The sequence below is a fragment of the Phyllopteryx taeniolatus genome, chromosome 6 (genome assembly GCF_024500385.1).
Source record: "Phyllopteryx taeniolatus isolate TA_2022b chromosome 6, UOR_Ptae_1.2, whole genome shotgun sequence".
Lineage (NCBI taxonomy): Eukaryota > Metazoa > Chordata > Actinopteri > Syngnathiformes > Syngnathidae > Phyllopteryx > Phyllopteryx taeniolatus.
Window position 1 is genome coordinate 21,994,599 of NC_084507.1, and position 21,501 is coordinate 22,016,099.

A 21,501-nucleotide genomic window follows, 5' to 3' on the forward strand; every position below is an offset into this window, starting at 1 on the left:
AGTCACAAAACTAATTCAACTCATTTCTCAAGACACCACTGTATTCACAGTTGAAACTATTATTTTAGGCAATTACAACGATTTTAAGGGCATCAATTACTTCCCTTTTATCGCTATTCGCGGCAGGGTCTCAGTCTCTATTTCCATATAAGCCCAACATTACAAGCATAAATTCAGTCCTAGCAGGTAGGTACGAAGATGAAGGCAGGCTGCTTTGCACCGTGGCTGACATGATAGTGCTTGGCTGGTTGTCTAAGTGGGCCACTGACTGGCCTCCCTTAACCCGCTGAGGTTAAGAGCACCAGTTCTGGGGTATTTACAGAGTGATGCCTCAGGTCCAGAAGTGGGAAACATACTCACACTCTCTCCTATGTATAAATTCCGATACTTGTGTAAAAGTAGAAGCACTGATTCAACTACTGTACACTAGCGAGCGACAGAACGAAGCCCAACTGTGAATAGCAAAAATCTGTGACTAATAGCCACTTCCTTATAATTGCGAGAATTCAAAAAAAAAAAAAAAACTACAGGCAAGAGTTTTCGTGAATAAGAGGGGTTCGGTGAAAAGGAAAAAAACAACGAGAATAAGCAAGAGTTTCTGCGAATAAAGCCACAAATACCGTAGCTAAATCTGCGAAATCCGAAGTGTGAATATGCAGGGGTCCACTGTACTTACGTTAAAGAAAAACACAAAAAAGAAAGTCAAAAAAATAAAAAAAAACAAAAGATACAAAAGTAAGTAAGTACAAAAGTAAAACGCTAGTTAGCATTGGCTCGATTCTTATGCTAACAAAACAACATGCTCCCATACTTTTGCTAACATTGTAAACTAGGTCACAAAAAATGCTAAAATAGCTAATAATAACCGAGACATCCGTCATGCACCTTACTTGTATGCATTTTTCAGATTAAACAATTTTTAAACACAAAAAGCTTGTGCTTTTTAGGCTCGCACGAGACACAATGCCAACATCAATTCTCTTACACCGGACACACAATGCCCTTTGAATTAATGCATGAAATGATGATGCACAAACATTTTAAATTCTTTACATTCTATATATTTGTCATTACAGTACCATTTTATAAAGTAAAATACTGTAGAGTACTTTTTTCGAATAAAAAAACTCATCCATCCATCCATGATGAAGATGAGATACGAGCGTTTTGAGTTCCAAGTGTGATAACTTAACAAATTAAACTCGTACGTCAAGGCATCACTGCACTCAAGTAACTTGAAAAAAAATCTACTTAAGTACAGTAACCAAATATTTCATTACTTCCCACCGCTGCTCATGTCCCCCGGCAACCAGGAGACACGGCAAACCACAGCAGTGGCTCGGCGTCCATCTTTGCTGTGTCAACAAAGCTTGGTGGTGGGAGCATCTGCAGGTGGAGGGAAGAGGAGGCCAGGAGGCGGGTGAGCTGTTGGCCTGGTATCTGAAGGATGCTTTTGTACAGCCACACTGCCAAGCACTGGCAGAGGAACATGATCTAACCCCTCCCTTCCCCCTCCCTGCAATCCACTTAACCAATCACGAGGGTGTCCGTAGAGAGGTGGGGGTGTTGATGCAGTGCAAAGGAAGTACTTCCGAAGTGGAGGTGATTTGGGGGATGGGATAAAGCAGCTATGGATAAAGCCGTCGAGCAACTCCAGGATTAATTTGCGATACAATTCCATTGTCGCATTTTGCCAATAATATCCTGATATATATATATATATATATATATATATATATATACATAAAATAAATACACAATTGGGAAAAAACAGATTTGCGTAATCTATTTGTTTGTTGTTTTTTGCCTAATGGCTTTGTATTTTGTTCTAATATTTGTATATTTTAGTTCAATTTCAATATTTATGTTAATATTTTTTTCATCTATTTCTTTTTTACCCATATATTTTTTTCTTAAGAATACATCTATTTAATTTTTCAATGTTTTACAGACAGCATTCTTTTCTAAATATTTTTGTATGTTTTCCTAATAGTATGGTATTCTTCATCTATTTTTTTATGAATATCTTTCCTATATATTTTTTACTAATATTTGTATTTCTCATCCAATATTTTAATTTATTTTTCAAAGTAAAGTCATAGTTTAGGTAAATATTTGTATGCAAAAAAAAAACTATAATTGGGTATTATTTTTTGTCTAATATTTGTCATTTTTTGTGTAATACTATATTTATGGTAATATTTTTATTTAATTTAAATAGTTGTGTGTTTTTCATCAATATCAGTGTTGCCTAATGATTTTGTATTTCTTTTAATATGGTATTTTCATATATTTTGAATTTTTTTAGTAATACAATTTTTCCTACAATTGGTGTGTTATCCATCTAATATTTTCCATTTTGACTGTACATAGGGTATATTTTTGGTTTGTCTGATAAACCGGATTAAAGTTTCAGAGAGTTAGTGTTACCGTTTCAAATTACATTATCGTTACTATGCATCTTCATTTTGCGCGATAACGCTTTTAACACGAGTAAAAATGCAGGGTCGCCTCAGTTTTCGACGGAGTTCCTTTTTACAGTGGTGACATAACCCGATTTTGTACACGTGTGTATAAAAAAAAAACGTGCAGGCTATAAATGTAAAATAATCCAAGGAAAATGCCGTGTATGCATGTGACGGCACAAAGCCAACACAGCTTCCCGAAATCAGATAATTAGATGACATCAGCATCATGTGTGACCTTGAAAATAGTTGCCAGACAGCGACAATTGTTTTCAAAGCAATAGAAGCAAATGTCACGTGTCCTGGCAACTTCGGAATCCCGCCTAAGACATTTTCGGAAGATGACAAATTTCACAGGCTGGGCTTCTATTTGCATTTCCTTGTTTATTTTGTTAGGCCATGATAATTAAAAAATAACCGTGGCAAAAAAATGAGTTGTGCCCCTCATTACCCTAATTAAAATGGCCCTAATCACAGGATCAATACTATTAAAAGTGAGTGTGTAGGGCATCCGCAAGACATGTAATGGTGAAACCTCGTCTATCACTGGGATACCTGAACGCTCCAGACCCACCTGCCATAGGTGAATATCCACAACCATATCATTTTTAAAAACATTGTACAGTATATTCAAATACCAAGATGTTCAAACAAACCATATACAGTGCTACCTCGACTTACGAGTGACCTGACTTATTAGTTTTTCAAAATGTGAGTTGTCTCTTGGCTAATTTTTTGTCTTGAGCTGCAAGCAAAAATTTGAGTTATGCACGCGAGATGGTGGCAGCCAACTTTACAACAAAAAGCAGTTTGGCAGATAGCGAACACTTCTTGAAAACAGAGGCAAAGTGCTTACTTCAGGCTGTTTATTGCCACTCCCAGTTGAACTTGACTGTAAAACTAAACCTATAACCAGAATCAGAATCAGAGAAGTAATTTGTGTAGTTAACGAAACCAAACGTTCAAAAGTCCGTTAATACTAAAAAACAATGCAAAACACCATAAAGGGGCTAACAAAACTAGAATCAATGTCACAATAGTTATAACCCTTTAAGCAACTGATATCAACACAAACTGTGCAGCAACACATGTAGACAGACAATATTAACAATACTCAAAGGTATATATTCTTTATCCTCTGCAAAAAAACATTACTGCACCTCACAGAGTCACTTAGTTGTGACAGTCTTTCTTGTGTATTATGTACGTCTCTAATACAAGGGCACCTAGTGGCCAAGGTGGGCACAACAGAGGGAACAGCACAATGTCAATGGGCATTGAAGCATGAAATCCTGATGCACAAATTCTTCTAATGATGTCATTATTGTATTTTTTTAAAATAAATTACAATACAGTAAGTGCTATTTTCTGATTTAAAAAACGTTGCTTGTGTTTTTTAGGGCTATAACAGATTAATAGCATTTCCATTCATTTCAGTCGGGAAAGATGATTTGAGATACGGGCATGGTCACTGAATGAATTAGTTTTAAGGCACCACCGTAATTTCCCCTTATCTTAATGATAACACACTTAGCGAAACCCCAGTCAGACTAACCGAAATTAGCATCGATGTTACAGTCATCAAAGATCTTCAAAGAGCGGCCATATTAACACACATGGATCAACAACGTACAAACAGAGCTCAGACCAATCGTAACAAGCATACAGTATATTCTCTAAACAATTATCGCTGGCGTTGGGCCCAAACCACCAACGTCCAAATTTGGTCAATTTCATATTTTTTCACATATCGATACTATTGGTCAATCCCCATGTGGGTATGTTATTTTTTTTTACAAATTATTGACCAATATAAAGCATTGAAAATGGCTTGCTCTGTTTGACAATGCAACGTTAATGGCGCAACAAACATGCCGTTTTTTTTGGTTACCTGAAAAGTGAAGGTTTCCGCCTGACAGAATCAGAATCAGAATCATCGTTATTGATGCCAGTGATGTGCTATATAGTGGGGGTACAAATGATAATAATGAATATTGCAGGGGTTGACGGTATTCTGTTTAATCAAACTTTATTTCGTCAATTAAGAATAGACATATACGACCACAGTTGGACGTCATGGGCAGCGTAATTGGCAAATGCATTTACAATGCAACGTCCTGTTATTTTTTTATTTTGGGGAAAAACTAAACATGTTTGCCCCGATGAAACCCCTCTAGCATTGCTGCAGAGACAACAGCAAATCACATGCAAGCCCCGCCGCAATAAAACAAAAAACAAAAAAGTATCTTTTGTCACGCACCGGCAGGATGACTGGACTACTACCACTATGTAGTTTGACCTGTCTGGTTAAATCAGCGACGGGAAGCTAAACAGGCCTCGGGGGCACACCCATCACGCCGTTAGGTGCAACATCGTTGTGAAGTGGCGGAACAGTGACGGGAAAAGTGTTTTACGGTTGAGACAGGATTGTTCCCGTTCTTGACTTTGTGTCTTGGCACTCAGCGAATCTTTATCTAGTACAATCTCGCTGCCGTAGACAAAATGGAACAACTTTGTGGTTACTTGAATTTTGAGTCGTTCACTTAGATTCATGGTTGGTTTAGTTGAATTTCAATCCTGTAACAAGGTTAATACTATCTTTCTTCGAAGTAATACTATTTAGGCTAGGTGGGAGTAGATCACATAGAGTATGCTCAATTCCTAAGTCTCAAATCTTAACCTTCAAGACCCAGGTTACTACGAGTTAAGTCGATTCCCCAGTAAATTTCAACCAAGCTGAGTCTCTGCTCGGGTTAAACAAGTCATTAGTCCAGTCACACAATCATGATCAGTCCATAACACACTGTATATTTGCACATTAGCCACTTTGCACTCAGCATCTGCAATCGAGTTAGTGAGCTGTACTAAAACAATTGGAAACTTTTTTTTTTTGTTTTTTTTAAAGAAATCAGTGAATAGCTTAACCGAACCGCGAGTATGCGGTGGTCTACTGTAGCTCAATATGTGTATTATTTGATTTAAAGTTGAAAAAGGACAGAAATTGAAGTTTATTTTGAGAGTTACAACAAGCTAATGGCACCCATTCGGTGGAATGGTCCTTTGTTCTCATCACCTCTCATGTACAGTAGCTACCATATTTACAGTACATCACATTCGCGACAATCAAACTTCATTTAATCAAGTAAGAATGCCTCGCCAATGTACCATCATCATCATATGCATCATATTTAATGTTCTACACATCTCCAATGCATCATATTTACCTCATATTTAATTTTCTATGCCTAGGTGTTTTTAATGCTTTATTTATGTTGTTTTTGCAGACAGGGGTCGGTGATTGACAGGGTACAATATATTGCATTGGTACGTTTCCGCTATGGTCAGCATTGGCAGATCATACCCAATACGTATTTTTATCCACATTTGAAAGGCACCCGATTCCGATTGCAGCACATCTGATTCCACACATTTGTTTCTCTTTACGCTGGGATGACACATATCACAGTTGAGACGCAGAAAAAAAAAATCTGAATTATGTCACTTTAAGCATGGAGTGTAAATTCAGCCCGAGGTGGAAAAAAATATCGCTTGAGTGAGTGGGAGGAGGAACTCTGGTACGATCGCACCTGTACATTTATAGCCTTCACCGCAAAGAGTAAGGCGAATTTCATCTGTCATTGACAATGAATCACGGGAACCACAGGCATGCGGAAGGCATTCAAGTCACAACAAAATCTGGCCGACAATTTGACAACTGGCCAAGCTTTCGGCACGCAACCAACGCCGATGACTGCATGCGGTCATGAAGCGTTTGTTGTCGAGATGAACTTAAAAACAAGCATCCGCCAGCTGCTTGGAGACCGGCCCGGCTGACCGCTTTCTCCCACTGATAGCTTTCCGAACGTCTTATAAACAAAATCTAATGCCAACTGGACAAGTGACACTGAGACAGGCCAAGACAGCGGCCAACAAACTGACATGAAGCTTTGTGGATTAACTGTGAAACATCTACGGCAAACAAGAAGTCTAGTCCAGGGTTATCCCAACCTTTACTGAGCCAAAGTACATATTTTACATTGGAAAATTTTCAAGGCACACCACCAAATAAAAATATCGCAAAAAATGGATACACAGCTTAATTACACCGCTCGCAAAAAGTTGGGGATATTCAGCTTTTGGGTGAAATTAACCTAAAATGTCCTATAACCTTTACAGGTGAATTGAATTCGACATATTTATGGACCCCCGCATACTCGCGGATTCACATATTTGCGATTTCTCCCCCCCCAAGGAAACAACCCCCGTTTTTCATGGAAAACACTTATTGGCCGTATATCCCCGCTTATTCATCTGGGGGGGTTCGTTTTTTTATTTTTTCCCCCCAATGCAACTACAACCCCAATTCCAATGAAGTTGGGACATTGTGTTGATTTGCAAATCATGTTCAACCTATATTTAATTGAATACACTACAAAGACAAGATATTTAATGTTCAAACTGATAAACTTTATGGTTTTCAGCAAATGATCATTAACTTAGAAAATGATGGCTGCAACACGTTCCAAAAAAAGCTGGGACAGGTTGCAAAAAAGTTGAGGAATGCTCATCAAACACCTGTTTGGAACATCCCACAGGTGAACTGGCTAATTGGGAACAGGTGGGTGCCATGATTGGGTAGAAAAGGAGCTTCCCGGAATTGCTGAGTCATTCACGAGCAAAGATGGGGCGAGGTTCACCTCTTTGTGAACAAGTGCGTGAGAAAATAGTCGAACAGTTTAAGGACAGTGTTCCTCAACGTATAATTGCAAGGAATTTTGAAATTTCATCATCTACGGTCCATAATATCGTCAAAAGGTTCAGAGAATCTGGAGAAATCACTGCATGTAAGCGGCAAGGCCGAAAACCAACATTGAATGCCTGTGACCTTCGATCCCTCAGGATCGAAACATGACCCTGTCCCAGCTTTTTTGGAACGTGTTGCAGCCATGAAATTCCAAGTTAATGATTATTTGCTAAAAACAATCAAGTTTATAAGTTTTAAAATTAAATATCTTGTCTTTGTAGTGTTTTCAATTAAATATAGGTCGACCATGATTTGCAAATCATTGTATTCTGTTTTTATTTATGTTAAACACAACGTCCCAACTTCATTGGAATTGGGGTTGTATATTATAATGCGAATCAATTATTCACAGATTTTCGTGATTTTTGGTCGTGCCCAATCCCTCTTTTCCACTTGGCATTTGAGGTGTAAAAGTAGCGATCCCAGCGACACCCCCGACTTGGAGGAGAACTGCAGCACACTTTCAAAACAGCGCTTCGTGGGTTGCGCTCGATTATAAAGGCAAACTGCATGCGGGATAGCCACCACGGCGCCCAGCGGGAAGCCAATTCCTCGTTACTATCATTGTGAAGCACAATTCACCAAGCTGAAAGGGGACGTGGATGAAAATAAAAAGAGCGGGCTATTTTGAGCTCATCGTCCACTCCCATTTGAATTTGAATTGAACCTGCCAAGATAATCATTACTGGAGATAATGACTGCAAGCTTCGCTATTTCATCCACCACTGCTACATCACAAATTATGAATACATGTTACATCGTTAATTAAGAATACAGTTAAGTATTGTTGTAAAACACGACAAGTGTATACATTATAGACTGTATTTCCATGGCTTCAGCTGCGGCTGAGACTCGGTCCCTTAAAACCCGGAAATGCCGCGTTGCCATTCAGCTGAGTTGAGTGGGCGCTTACCAAACACGAAGTTGGCAGTTATTTGAATATTAACTGAGAAAACTACATCACGTCGTCAGCGATTTTAAACCCAACCGTTTTGCAAGCCTTATGCCGTTTGACTTTTGCATTCAATCGGCAAGGCGCATAGATGTCAAAAAAAAAATAATAACTATGTGACAAACTCAATTTGACCTGTTATGCATAAAACAGAAGAACAGAAGAAAAATTGGATTCTGACAGAAGAGGACCTTTTACAAGCTGCAGATGAGCATGAACGCTTGTGGCCATTTCTTTTTCACTCAGAACACATGCTCTGGGAAGTGACGCTTCTTACAGAGAACACTGTGGCAGGCTGCAGACGCGCAAACTGCTGCCTGAAGCCGGCCGGCTGTGTTGCTGTTGCTCTTCAAATACAGCCATTACAAAACTTGAAACATTACATTGCATATTATGAAACTAAGCTATTGCGCTTCCATTTGGTAAGGCTGTTGCACTCAGTGATTATTTTGTCACTTTGGAAATGAAGAAAATCTGATCTTTTTCAGCGGATATCGGTCATCGAAAAATTACATGATCGGATCGATAAAACTGTAGTTCACACACACCTCTGCGCAAAAGTTCGTACAGTCCAGCCTGGTCACCCACAGAGGACTTTCTAGTAACTGCCCAACCAGGAAGTGTTGTTTCGTTAATAAAAGTCCTCTTCCAGATCGTAATTAATGCTAACTGCCACCTTGGACAGTCGAAAAAAACGACTGCAGCCAAAATGTTTTTTAATTAATGCAATCTGTTCAGTCAAAAAACCCATTCTAATTGAGTCATCATTATCGTCTTTGCTGACAACAAAGTCAACATTTATGCTAACACAGTTGTGAAAGGACCCTCCACTGCTGCCCACTGATTGGCCACCAACACCATTTCACTGTCAAGGTAGGATTGTGATTGGCTGAGTTATGGTCCCCTCACATTGAGTCATTGGCATTTGATTTATTTCCATTGAATTTGGTGTTCCAATATCACTGCTGATGATAGAGTGGATGCGGCAGCTCTGATTTTACAGCTCTGACGATACGCTAACAAACAGACCGTATCTCATGCGGGAGGAATGAATCAACATGGCTTCACGGTGTATGTTCGCGTCGTAGCAAGACGAAGACTTCATATTTACGCTGACTTTTGAAGGTAAACAACCGTGTCTTGACAGGTGGCTGAGGGCCCACCAATCACGACACTCGACACATTAATAGCCTTGCGAGTCAAGAGGGGAAACCAACAGGTGCGGAGTTACGAGGCACACAGCAGCTAGAGCTAGCGGGGCTGTAAATCTATCCTGAGACACCCCCTCTACCCCCACCCTCAATGACATCCACCACCAACCACCCCGTCGCAGATTTGGAGTCAGCTCGGCAGCTGACGATGGCCTCTCTGCACTACCTACCAGAGGTGGGAGTGACTCACATTTGTCCATTTAGTCTTAACCTTCAAGTTTCAAAGCAAGTCCCAAGTTACTGTAGCGAAAAAAATCAAGCAAGCCAATTCAAAATCCACTAAAATAAATTGAAAAAAAATCAAGTCATGTTAAATTTTGGCATACCAAGTCATAAATTAGGTAATATAATCTTACTCAGTCACAACATACAATACATTTCCACATTAGCCACTTTTTACTCAGTATCTGTATAGTAATTGCATTAGTTAACTGTACTAATACACTCATAATTTACATTTAACGGTCCCAAACCAGTCTCTGTACCTTGATTTAGGAATTGAATTTGTTTGTGACCAAGCTCATAACTTAATTTACTTAAATCTTCTTCTTTATAATGAATTAAAATGCCATTAATCCGTCCTAGCCCACCAAAAACCCCACCATTTTTTATGCCTTATATTGTACTGTATACCGTTCAGCAATCGCTAATTTAAATTGCTAATTTACTCCGCTTGATTCAAATGGTAGACTATGTCGCCGGGCGCCAGCCCTCATCATCACAACCTGCGCTCACGCCGAGCCCCCGACCATACAAAAATACTTTTATACTTCACAAAAGCAAAAACCTGCGTTACACCATTGTCCCAAATTGTTTTTCAATGATCCAGAGCCATGAGCGATGCAATTAATAAAATGACAAACCAACTGACCCGGTGTATTAACGCGGATATTAATCTTAATATTAAACTTACCTCCAAGGCTGACAAGCATCCTTCTGTCACAAAGCATCACAGCGATTGATTTTAACAAAAACAAGCCAACTCAACAGGATCTAACATCACCATTTTCAGTCGTTACTGTCTTAAAAACATCCAGACTTTTAAAATAATATGACATTAACACAGCTAACTTGTCTTTGTGGGTTTTATAGTGATTGATGATAGGGCTGCACGATATATGGTTTGAGCATCGTCAACGCAATGTACGTGTGTCCAATAGTCACATCGCAGGGTCTGGTGCGATGTTGGTGTACTGCAATATACAGTGAATCGACTGTAATATTAAAAGTGACCAGCAGAGGGACCTGTTTGGACATACTAATAATGTATATACTAACATACATACTAATTACCACCCATGTTATCGCAGGGCTCATATAAACACACAACCATTGGCGCACACTTTCACACCTACGGGCAATTTAGAGTCTTCACTCAACCTACCACGCATGTTTTTGGGATGTGGGAGGAAACCGGAGTACCCGGAGAAAACCCACGTAGGCACATGAGAACATACAAACTCCACACAGGCGGGGCCGGGATTCGAACCCCGGTCCTCAGAACTGTGAGGCAGATGTACTCCGGTTTCCTCCCACATCCCAAAAAACATGCATGGTTAATTGAAGACTCCAAATTGCCTGTAGGTGTGAATGTGAGTGCGAATGGTTATATGTCTATCTGTGCCCTGTGATTGGTGGGCACCCAAAGATAGCTTGGATTGGCTCCAGGACACCGGCAACCCTATGGAGGAGAAGCGGTACGGACAATGGAGGGATGGATGGATGGATATTCTTTGCATCCAAATTTCATAAAATGTAATAATCTTCGGTTCGGTAAAGTCAAGTTGAGTCTCCCAAGTCAAAGTTGAGTCTGTGTTTTAGCCAAGCAAGTTCTAAAATTGGCGACTTAAGTCCTACTCGACTCAAGTCATGTGACTGGAATCCCCCACTTCTGCTATCCACCTTGTGAAATCTTCACCGTTGTGATTATTACAGACTGCTTAGAAGCCACCGAGCACCAGAGTTTGTCTTGAATTTGTACTTGGACCTAAACCTTTTAGTTTCCTATGAGACTTCCAGACCCCTGAGTGCGTCAAATGAAGACTTATTGATCGTTCTCAGAACCAAACAATGTGAAACAGCGTTCTCTTTCTATGCTCCTCAACTGTGGAACAAACTTCCTGAACACCTGAGATCTACTCAAACCTGTAAATCTGGCCTGAAAACTTTATTGTTCACTGCTGCTTTTTCATACATCCATATAGGATTTGTTTTCACCATCTGGCTTCTAGTTTGTGTTTTTTAATTTGATAATCTACACAGCAAAATCCAGAATCTGACCAAGATTTAATATCTCAATAGCAAGGCAAGATATACTTGTTACTTCTAACGAGGCAGACCATTTCACTTGCTTCAAGCGTTTTTTTTCCCCCCTAACCTTTTATATATATATATATATATATATATATAGAGAGAGAGAGAGAGGTTATCTTAAAATAAGAAATACCATTGCTCGCTCTTACCGTGGGACTAAAGCCAACAAGGACTCTGGATGGAGGCTGGTTAAAAAGCCAGGAGATAGTCCAGATCCAGGTCCAAGATGGCAGCTAGCGTCCCTGTCGCGAAAGAAAGAAAGGTCGATGTCGGTGGAGTGTACGCGTGGTCGCTCCGCCAGTGAACGTCCGAGTGACAACTGCTGCTGGAACGCCCTAACCCCCCACCCCCCCTACCAACAAGCTCTGGACGCACACAATCTACCCTGCACACTGAACACCCAGCAACCCTCCCCAACTCCATTGGCCTCCCTAACCTAACACCTCTTACAAGCACATGCACTCCTTGCCCCCCCCCCCCACCCTACCCCCCACCTCACCCCTCTGCATGCCTTCAGCAACTGCCACCGATTCATCAGTGTTCAAGTTGCACATTGGCAGGAAGGTTCTTTTGAAAGCAAAAAAAAAAAAAAAAAAAAAACTCATCTTGTCATGTTTTTCCACATTAAACTAGCTGCTTAATACATTTCTGAATCGATTGTATCAATTTCTATTGTTTTTATTTTATTACATTTGATTGATTGATTGATTGATTGATCGAACCATTTTTATGATAAAACTATTTTCTATACATTTTGTACATCAAACAAGTCATTCGCGCAATCTGTTGAGTCGAGTCGACGAATTTTCAGTTTTTCGGACGTAAAATATTTTCCGCATCAAACGAGGAGGCTATTACGGCATCTCATGAGTCGAGTCAATAACTTTGTAGTCTTTCATCATTCTATGTTTTTCGCACCCAAAAAAGTTATTTACAAAATCTCACGAGTCTCTTTGATCACATTGCAATGTTGTAAGTCACAAAATATCACATTTTTATACATTTTCCCTCAAAGCAGCTGTTTACTTCCTTTCTGGAGTCTAATTTATCATTTTACAACGTTACGTCATAAAACTTTCCTTGTAAGCATTCCACATGACAGCAGACGTTCATACCATCTTAGGAGTACAGTAGTTGATCACTTGCAGTGTTTTAAGTGGCAAAATGTCATCTTTTTATCCATCTTTTCCACATCAAAACAGCGATTCATTCTCTTTCGAGACATCTACTAGCATTTTTAAAGCCATAAAAATTGAAAATAGTATCACTTTGCAGTGTTTCTAACTAACAAAACATCATGTTTTGATCTTCAAACTGTCTGTTTAATCTATTCAAAGAGCCTGGTCCATTACTTTGCAGTGTTTTAAGCCCAAAAAATTTGTTTTAAGTTTTTCCCCATTAAACTGTCTGTTTAATCCATTTCAAGTTTCTGGTTTATTACTCTACAGTGATTTTAAGCATCAAAGTGTCCGATTTGTATGTTTTTCACATTAAACCGGCTGTTTAATCCATTTTATGAGTGTAGACAATCAATTCCTATTTTCAATTCATTTAATTTGCATTCGTCATTTTTAACATTGTCAAATCCGATACAAAATAACGTTAAAAGTCAATTGCAAATGGATGAAAACATGGCAAAAAATTGGTACGTGTGTGTCTGAGGAGCCATGCTTTTTGTTCCAAGGGACCCTCAAAAGAGCTCTCCCACCCCCAATTCTCACACACACACACACAGCAGTATATGTATCAACTGTACATGAATGATAAATACTATATAGGTGCAGATGTAAATGCGAAATCATCCATGAATAAATAGGTGTTCAATACTGTAGGCAGAAGTGAATGTACGCAGCAGTAAGAATAGCCTAGTAGCATTTGTACGTAGCATAAAAAAAAAAACTATTTACGGAGCAATAATTTGTACTTTTATACTGTATGTGTTATTTTGACCTTTTTCAGCAGCACCATTAAATCACATTTTAACACTTGAACCTGTCTCAAAGGGGATCTCGGACCACCACTCAGATTATTTGAACTGCGCAGTCCACACAAAGACAGCTGTACAAGTGCACACACTCACACGCATACACATGCTCAGCTGTCGGAGAGTTGTACAAACACACCGCTGATGTCTCGTGCCTCTCGGCCTAACTACACGGTAGTGGTGGGAGGATCCATCCAAATATGGATAATATTGATATAGACCTTGGTACTGAAATTGAGGGAAACCATTGTAATAAGATGAGAAGCACAAAAACACTTAAAAGGTTAAAAAAAAAAAGCTTGCAAACTTTTGAATTTGCACTTTCCGGAGAAGATTTCAGATTTTGTATATTCACATATTATTCAACTCAATGGTGTTTTTATAGTGCAATAATTCACACTGTTTAAACTGTCACTGTTGCATCCTTAATTTCCTAAAATGAAGACAAACTATGGATTTTGTACTTTCCTAAAACAAAAAGATTGAAGCTTTTGTATAGATTTGGTGTTCTTGTACTTATCCACATGGCTCAAACTGTTACTGTTGCACTCGTCCTTCTTTTCCCCAAAAAAAGACAAACTATTGAAGTTGCACTTTCCTAAAAAGATCAAAACTCTGGTATTAGTTACAGCGTTTCATTTTCAATTTCCTACAATGTGTTCCCATTAACACAAAAGATGAAAACAAATAGATTTGTTTTCCATTGTGTTCCCTTACTGTACCCAATGTGAACCAAACCATGACCCAAAAACCCAAAGTACTGTACGTAACTATCAAGACTTTCAAACAGCTTTTCTCAAAGCTTGGTGAATCCCTGCACAACAAAATGTTGCAGATTTAAGGGGCCAACAGTGCTTGAGGCACACCAGGCGGTGAGCGGGGTCACCACCTAAGGAAGTGGCTTTGGAGATAAGAACACCAGCGCCTGATTGCAAAGCCGCCTCTCGTCTCGTCCATTTGGTTTTTTTTGTTTGTTTTTTTTAATGTTTTTTTCCCACCAAACTAGTCATTTATTCCATTTCAGGAGTCGAGTTGATCACGTCGCAGTGTTTTAAAGACCCTGTAAAGTGAATTCAGAGATTTGTTTTTCAATAAATTACAGGTACATGTTTGAAGATAATTGCCGAAAATGATTGAGAACGATGTAGTACTGAATTGTGGAGATATACTGTAGTAGTTACTGTTTCGCACAATTCCTTTTTTTTTTTTTTTTTTTGAGGCATGCCTAAAACGGTGCCCATTGACACAGTTTGGTGTGTGACATGAGTCCCCGCACACACTATATTAGAACTGAAGCGTCCCCGATAGCACCAGCAGTTACCCACCACAACTGCGGGTTACTTAGTTATTATTACTTAAGCCCAGCCTGTTAGTCTGCGAGCGAGCTGGTAGCTCGCACCTCTTGTCATGGCGATCTTTTCGTACATTTTCTACATCAAACCAGCCGTTTATGAGTCATTTCAGGAGCGGAGTCAATTTTTGTTTTGAAGAAAGAAGTCACAAAATGTCTTTTTAGACGTTTTTCACACCAACCCATCCTTCCACGTCATCTCGGGGCGGAGTCTATAACTTTACAGCGATTTAAAGCCGCCAATCCTTTGAAATTGTTTTTCACATCAGACCAGTCATTTACACCATCTTGTGTCTCGTCCATCAGTTTGCAATGTTTTAAGTCATGAAAGATCGTTTTATAAAAGGTTGTCCACATGAGGTTTACCTCAGAGGTTTACACCAAATCATGAGACTTGTCCAGTGATTCCCAATCACTGTGTCGGGAGAGATCACCAGGTGTGCCATGAGTAATTATCCAAGTTCAACTAAATTGATGTGAAAATTATTATTATTTGAGTTAAGCGGCCAGCAGTGCTTGAGGAACACCAGGCGGCCTGCAGGGGAAGTAAATGAGAAAGCGACTTTGGAGATAAGGCCACTGCAACTAATCGTAGTGAGCTTTGTTTTTGTTTGTTTAGTTGAGCGCTGTTGTATATTTTTCACATCATCGGGCACATTTTTGGGCCCCTGGCGGCCCGGCGTAATTTCGCCATGTTAGTTATTGCTTCCAGACGTGACCGCCTCTTGGAATGTGGTCCACGGGGCCGCTGGCACAGACGCGACCGCTGCACCCCTCTTGGACATTTGCGACGTTGTTGCGGAAAGTCAATGACGCGACTGTTCCACCCGCTGCCGGCCCCTCGTTTCCCACACCCTCCCAGCCCCAGCGGAGACTTGAAGGTCAAGAAAGGGCACCCGGCTGGGAGTTCTTGCTTGGGAAGCCCAGCGGCTGTCGCTCACAAGAACTCAGTCGCTCCTTTTACAGTACACAAGCCAAGCCTTTTACTTTGAAGGACAAACTGGTTCCTCTGATCTTCCGGTCAAATTAGGCGACCATATGAAGAATAAATGCCTGTGGGTATTGTTGTATGTTGTGTCTACATGTGTTGCTGCATGCTTTGTGCTCTAGTATCTGTTGCTTAGACGGACGGTTATTATAAATACCGCAACACTGATGCTTGTTTCAGTAGCCCAACTACGGTGTTTGCATTATGTGTTAGCATTAAGCTATCAGACTTTCGTAAATTATGCGGTTTGATTCCATATTGTTTCTTACATTTTACAATCAATTTCAACTCAAAATGGTAATAAACATCAAGCACACTTGGCTCTTTTTTCAATCATGATTAATTAATATTGGTGTTTTCTATATTATGTCTAATATATTTGCACTTTTCCAATATTTTTCCTATTTTTTTTCTATTTTTCAAATCTTTATGTAATGTCTCGCCAGTATTTATGCATCTTTCACTAATATTTTCATCTAATAGTTGTGTTTATATGGTCTCATTTGTATTATTTGTGCATTGCCTGCAAAGATTTTAGGATCATTGAGGTCCATGCATTATTAGAACAATCAGGTAAAAAATATATTAAATATTTTTGTATTTTGTCCCTGATGGTGTAGTGGTACACTCGCCTGACTTTGGTGCGGGCAGCGTGGGTTCAGTTCCCACTCAGTGACGCTGTGAATGTGGGTGCGAGCGGTTGTCCGTGTCTATATGTGCCCTGCGACTGACTGGCGGCCAGTTCAGGGTGTAGTCCGCCTTTCGCCCGAAGTCAGCAGGGATAGGCTCCAGCGCCCCGTGAACTTAACCAGGATATGCGGTGTTGAAAATGTATGTATTTTTCTATTTTTCAACTCATATTTTTGTATAATAGTTTGTTGTCTCGTATAATATTACTTCATATTTTTTCTAATATTTTTAAATTTTTCCAATAATTGCGTTTTTTCTTTTGAACATTTTTGCAATTGTTTTTACTATTAATCTTGTCTAATATTTGTTTTGTCGTCATTTTTTCATCTCGTAGATTTTTACTTTTCAAATACAGTACTTTTTTCGAATATTTTTCTATTTCTTTTTTTCTTTCTAGTATACATTCATTTTTGAACGAATAATTTGGGCTGAGGCGGCACGGTGGCCGACTGGTTAGAGCGTCAGCCTCACAGTTCTGAGGTGCGGGGTTCAATCCCCGTCCCCGCCTGTGTGGAGTTTGCATGTTCTCCCCGTGCCTGCGTGGGTTTTCTCCGGGCACTCCGGTTTCCTCCCACATCCCAAAAACATGCATTAATTGGAGACTCTAAATTGCCCGTAGGCATGACTGTCAGTGCGAATGGTTGTTTGTTTCGATGTGCCCTGCGATTGGCTGGCAACCAGTTCAGGGTGTACCCCGCCTCCTGCCCGATGACAGCTGGGATAGGCTCCAGCACGCCCGCGACCCTAGTGAGGAGAAGCGGCTCAGAAAATGGATGGATGAATTTGGGCTGATATTTTTGTTTTATTGTCTTATATATGTATCTTTTTAAATGTGTATCACATTTGCATTGTCTGCACAAATTTCAAGACTGTCGAGGTCCATCCTGTCCGACAACGATCAAGTAAAAATGCCGTTTTTTTTCCCCCCCCATCCCTCCGAGTGCAACACACGATGTTGGCCGGCAGCCCGAAAGGAGGATCTGTGATCCTTCCTCCGCTCTCTTGCCGAGCCAAGCGAGGACCTGCCAGGTTGGGTGGGGGAGGCAGCGACACGTTCTTGTCCAAGAAGAAGAAGACAGCGCTGTGAAGAAGCAGCCAGTCGGCCTACAGGCACATGTATTTAAGTCGAAAGCCGAGATGCTCTTCTCTGGATTGCTGAACGCCATCCGCCGTGTTTTGTTTATGTGTGTTGCTTTACAAAGAAGAAGAAGTTACGCTCGTTTGCCACAAATAAGTGTGGAAATAAAACACGACGCAGTCGCAAAGCTTTGACGGCGTTATGCAAATCAGCCATGCCTTCCCTCCTGCCCGCGGACGATTGGAGAAATTAGAAGAAAATGACAACGCTTTCGTCTGCTCTGACCTACATTGTGTGGCAATTGTACACAGTCTCCCGCACACGTTTGACAAATCCTGTAGCGTAATAATGAACGCGGAACATGCAGCAGACAAAAAGCTGAAACAAGTTCATGAAAGCTGTTCAGCCGCTCACTGATCAACCTTTGCACAGCCTCAAAGTGACACTACAACCATTCAAAGTACAGTGTTCCCCTGCTAGATCTCGATTCATCGTTCGCACGTTGTCGAGTTTACAGTATACGGGTAAGTCGAAATTCGTACGCCTTCACTATTGTGCCACAACATGCTTGGCAGCATTGAGGGCTGCTGAAAGCGATGCAGAGTAATTAAGAGCAAGAGGAAGAGGCAGAGAAGGTCCCCAACTCATCTCCATTGTTCAAACAGAGCAAAGAGAATACATGCCTGTGAGCTCTGTTTGTATGTGTTGCTGCGCCGTGTGTTAAAGTAGCAGTTGTGAGAAGGGTTATAATTACCAGTAGATTTAGAATTAATGCTTATTTTTGTTAGCCCGTCTATGGTGTTTCGCATTATATGTTAGCATTAAAGTGGCGACCTTTCATTGGACAAAATAATATGGTTTGTTTGAACATCTTGGTGTTTAAAAATACCGTATGTTTCAATTCTCTTTTGCTGCATGCGTTTTGCCGTCTAATATTTTGATTTTGTATTTGTTTTTCAATATTTTGTGCCTAATATTTTTCACATAATCATTTTGTATTTGTATGTTGTTTTTTTTCCTCACACTGTTCTATTATTTCTAATATCTATGTTTTCTGGCGGTAAGGTGGACGACTGGTTAGAACATCTGCCTCACATTTCTGAGGACCGGGGTTCAAGTCCCGGCCGCGCCTGTGTGAAGTTTGCATGTTCTCTCCGTGCCTTTGTGTTTTTTTTCCCAGGTACTCTGGTTTCCTCCCACATCCCCAAAACATGCATGGTAGGTTAATTGAAGACACTAAATTGCCCATAGGTGTGAATGTGAGTGTGAATGGTTGTTTGTTTCTATGTGCCCTGCGATTGGCTGCCAACCAGTTCAGGGTGTACCCCGCCTCTCGCCCAAAGACAGCTGGGATAGGCTCCAGCATACCCGCGACCCAAGTGAGGATAAGCGGTACAAAAAATGGATGGATGGATTTTTTCTGTCAATTGTTTCATATATTTGTGCATTATTGCTGTGAGTGTGTGTTAGAGTACGTATGCAAGTGTACCTCGTATTTTGACATTTACAATTCCAGGAGCGAATCCCTGACATATTTCTAGCAAATAAGACGCGACAGTCACTATGTTTCGACAAGCCGTGCCCCCACTCCTGAAGCTGTCACAGCACAAAGGTGAAAGTTCACGAGCGTCACGACGAGCCCTAACAGACGCTGCATGTCCATTCGACTCAGCAGCCAAAGGGGGGGGGGGGGAGGGGGGGAGGAAAAAAATCAACTCAAAATGTCCTCAGCTGTTTCCTCGTCTTGTTCGTTTGAAGGTGAAATCAATAAAACTAAGAATCCGCAAAGAGACGGGACTTCCCTGCGATATCCTCATTAACAACGCCGCCCGTGTGGCTGTGTTACATTCTAATCTGTCGAGTAAATTAAAGTCATAAATCACCCGACAGCCGCGACGACTCCCATGCTGCGACCGGTCAGGAGGCGGCAGACGTTTAGCTTACGTACGGTAAAATAAGAGCAGTCATGCCTGATGAAATACAAAGGTTTGCTCAAGAGGTTCAAAAGAGGAAACCGGAAGTTTAGCGCAGGCCCAAAGCTCCCGGACGCTTGCGTTAGGTTATGGCGCTGCACGGCTCCAGACCATATTCAAAATGGCTTCCACCCCACAACCTAGACTGTGTTCAGAATCGCTACCTATCCACTATCGAGTGAGTTGGCCATTTTGTAGTGCTGTTCAACTGTGTAGTGACTCTAGGTTATCCCCTTTACAGTGCCCTAAATGCATTGTGATAAAGAGTGAATGACCAATAGTCACTAGAAGAGCAGTAAAGCCCATGATGTATTGCGCCCAGAAAGAAAAAAAGGATTCTTTGTTTCCGTTTCTGGGATATTGTTTGATTTTCAGCATGAGACAAATCCATGATTTGTGGCGTAAAAATATCTTTAATACACTGGTGCCTGGACTTACGAGCTAACAAGAGAATACAAGTTAGTGCGTTTTAATCCATCCATTTTCTGAGCCGCTTCTCCTCACTAGGGTCGCGGGCGTGCTGGAGCCTATCGCAGCTGTCATCGCGCAGGAGGCGGGGTACACCCTGAACTGGTCGCCAGCCAATCGCAGGGCACGTAGAAACCAACAACCATTCGCACTCACAATCATGCCTACGGGCAATTTAGAATCTCCAATGAATGCATGTTTTTGGGATGTGGGAGGAAACCGGAGTGCCCGGAGAAAACCCACAGAGGCACGGGGAGAACATGCAAACTCCACACAGGCGGGGCCGGGGATTGAACCCGGGTCCTCAGAACTGTGAGGCTGACGCTCTAACCAGTCGGCCACCGTGCCACCTGTTTTAATATGTTTTGGCATATTTAAAGTGTGTGGGAGGGCTAAAACTATTAAAAATATCTATTTTCATATTGTCTCTCTATAGTAGCGATTTATTGCGGCTGGGTCTGGAACATATCCCCTGCGGTAAAAGGGAGTTTACTGTATTGAGCAGGATTTTCACAGTGGCCGACACATGACAAAACCCCCAAAGGACACGAGACGGTGTATGTGCAACCAGCAACTGACCACCCGATCCCCCCCCCCCCCCCCCCCCCCCCCCCCACCGACACACACACGCACACACTTGTCCTCAGAAACAGCTGACGTTTTAACAGGCTTACAACAGCTGACAGGCTACAGGTGGGTCAGAGGCGACCCTCCATAAGTCCTCTGTCCCCTCTTCCTCCCACCTTTGTAGAGCTCATACTTCCCTTTTAGTGCACGCAAACACACAAACACGCGCACACGCACACACACATGCACACCTGTTGTGACTCCAGAGGAATTGTCCTGGGGTGAAATGCCGTATCACCCACCTCTTCGCTGGGCATCAAAACAAGCCTTTATGACCCTCCAGCATGTGTTGGAGAGGCCTTTGTGTGTGTGTGTGTGTGTGTGTGTGTGTGTGCGCACACATGCGTTTGTGCATGCGTGCGGCGACAGATGCAAGCGGCGAGCCGAGCTAAAGGCTAGAAGCCGTAAGCTTCTTTGCTTCAGTGGAGGAGGAGGTGGTAGCGTTATCAGCAGCAGCAGCAGCAGTTGAGGAAGAAGAAAAGAACAAGCCGTCATGTTAATCTGTCATCTTTACTAGAACAGGAAACAATGTGCAGTCACCTATGATGACACCCATAGTGCATAGCACATGTATGACACATGCGTGTATGGCACATA

The 21,501-nt window shown here is 41.2% G+C and overlaps 1 protein-coding gene across 5 annotated transcripts in view; it reads right to left on the bottom strand.

Moving 5' to 3' along the window:
• mef2d (myocyte enhancer factor 2d) overlaps positions 1–21,501 on the bottom strand; it is a 106,861-nt gene that overhangs the window by 59,791 nt on the left and 25,569 nt on the right. Inside the window, exon 2 of one of the 5 annotated variants that reach the window (XM_061776796.1) lies at positions 11,895–11,987. The exons of the other annotated variants lie outside the window; for them this stretch is intronic. The gene's annotated coding sequence lies outside the window, so the exon portion shown is untranslated. The remainder of the gene's footprint in view (positions 1–11,894; positions 11,988–21,501) is intronic. 5 annotated transcript variants of the gene reach the window in all.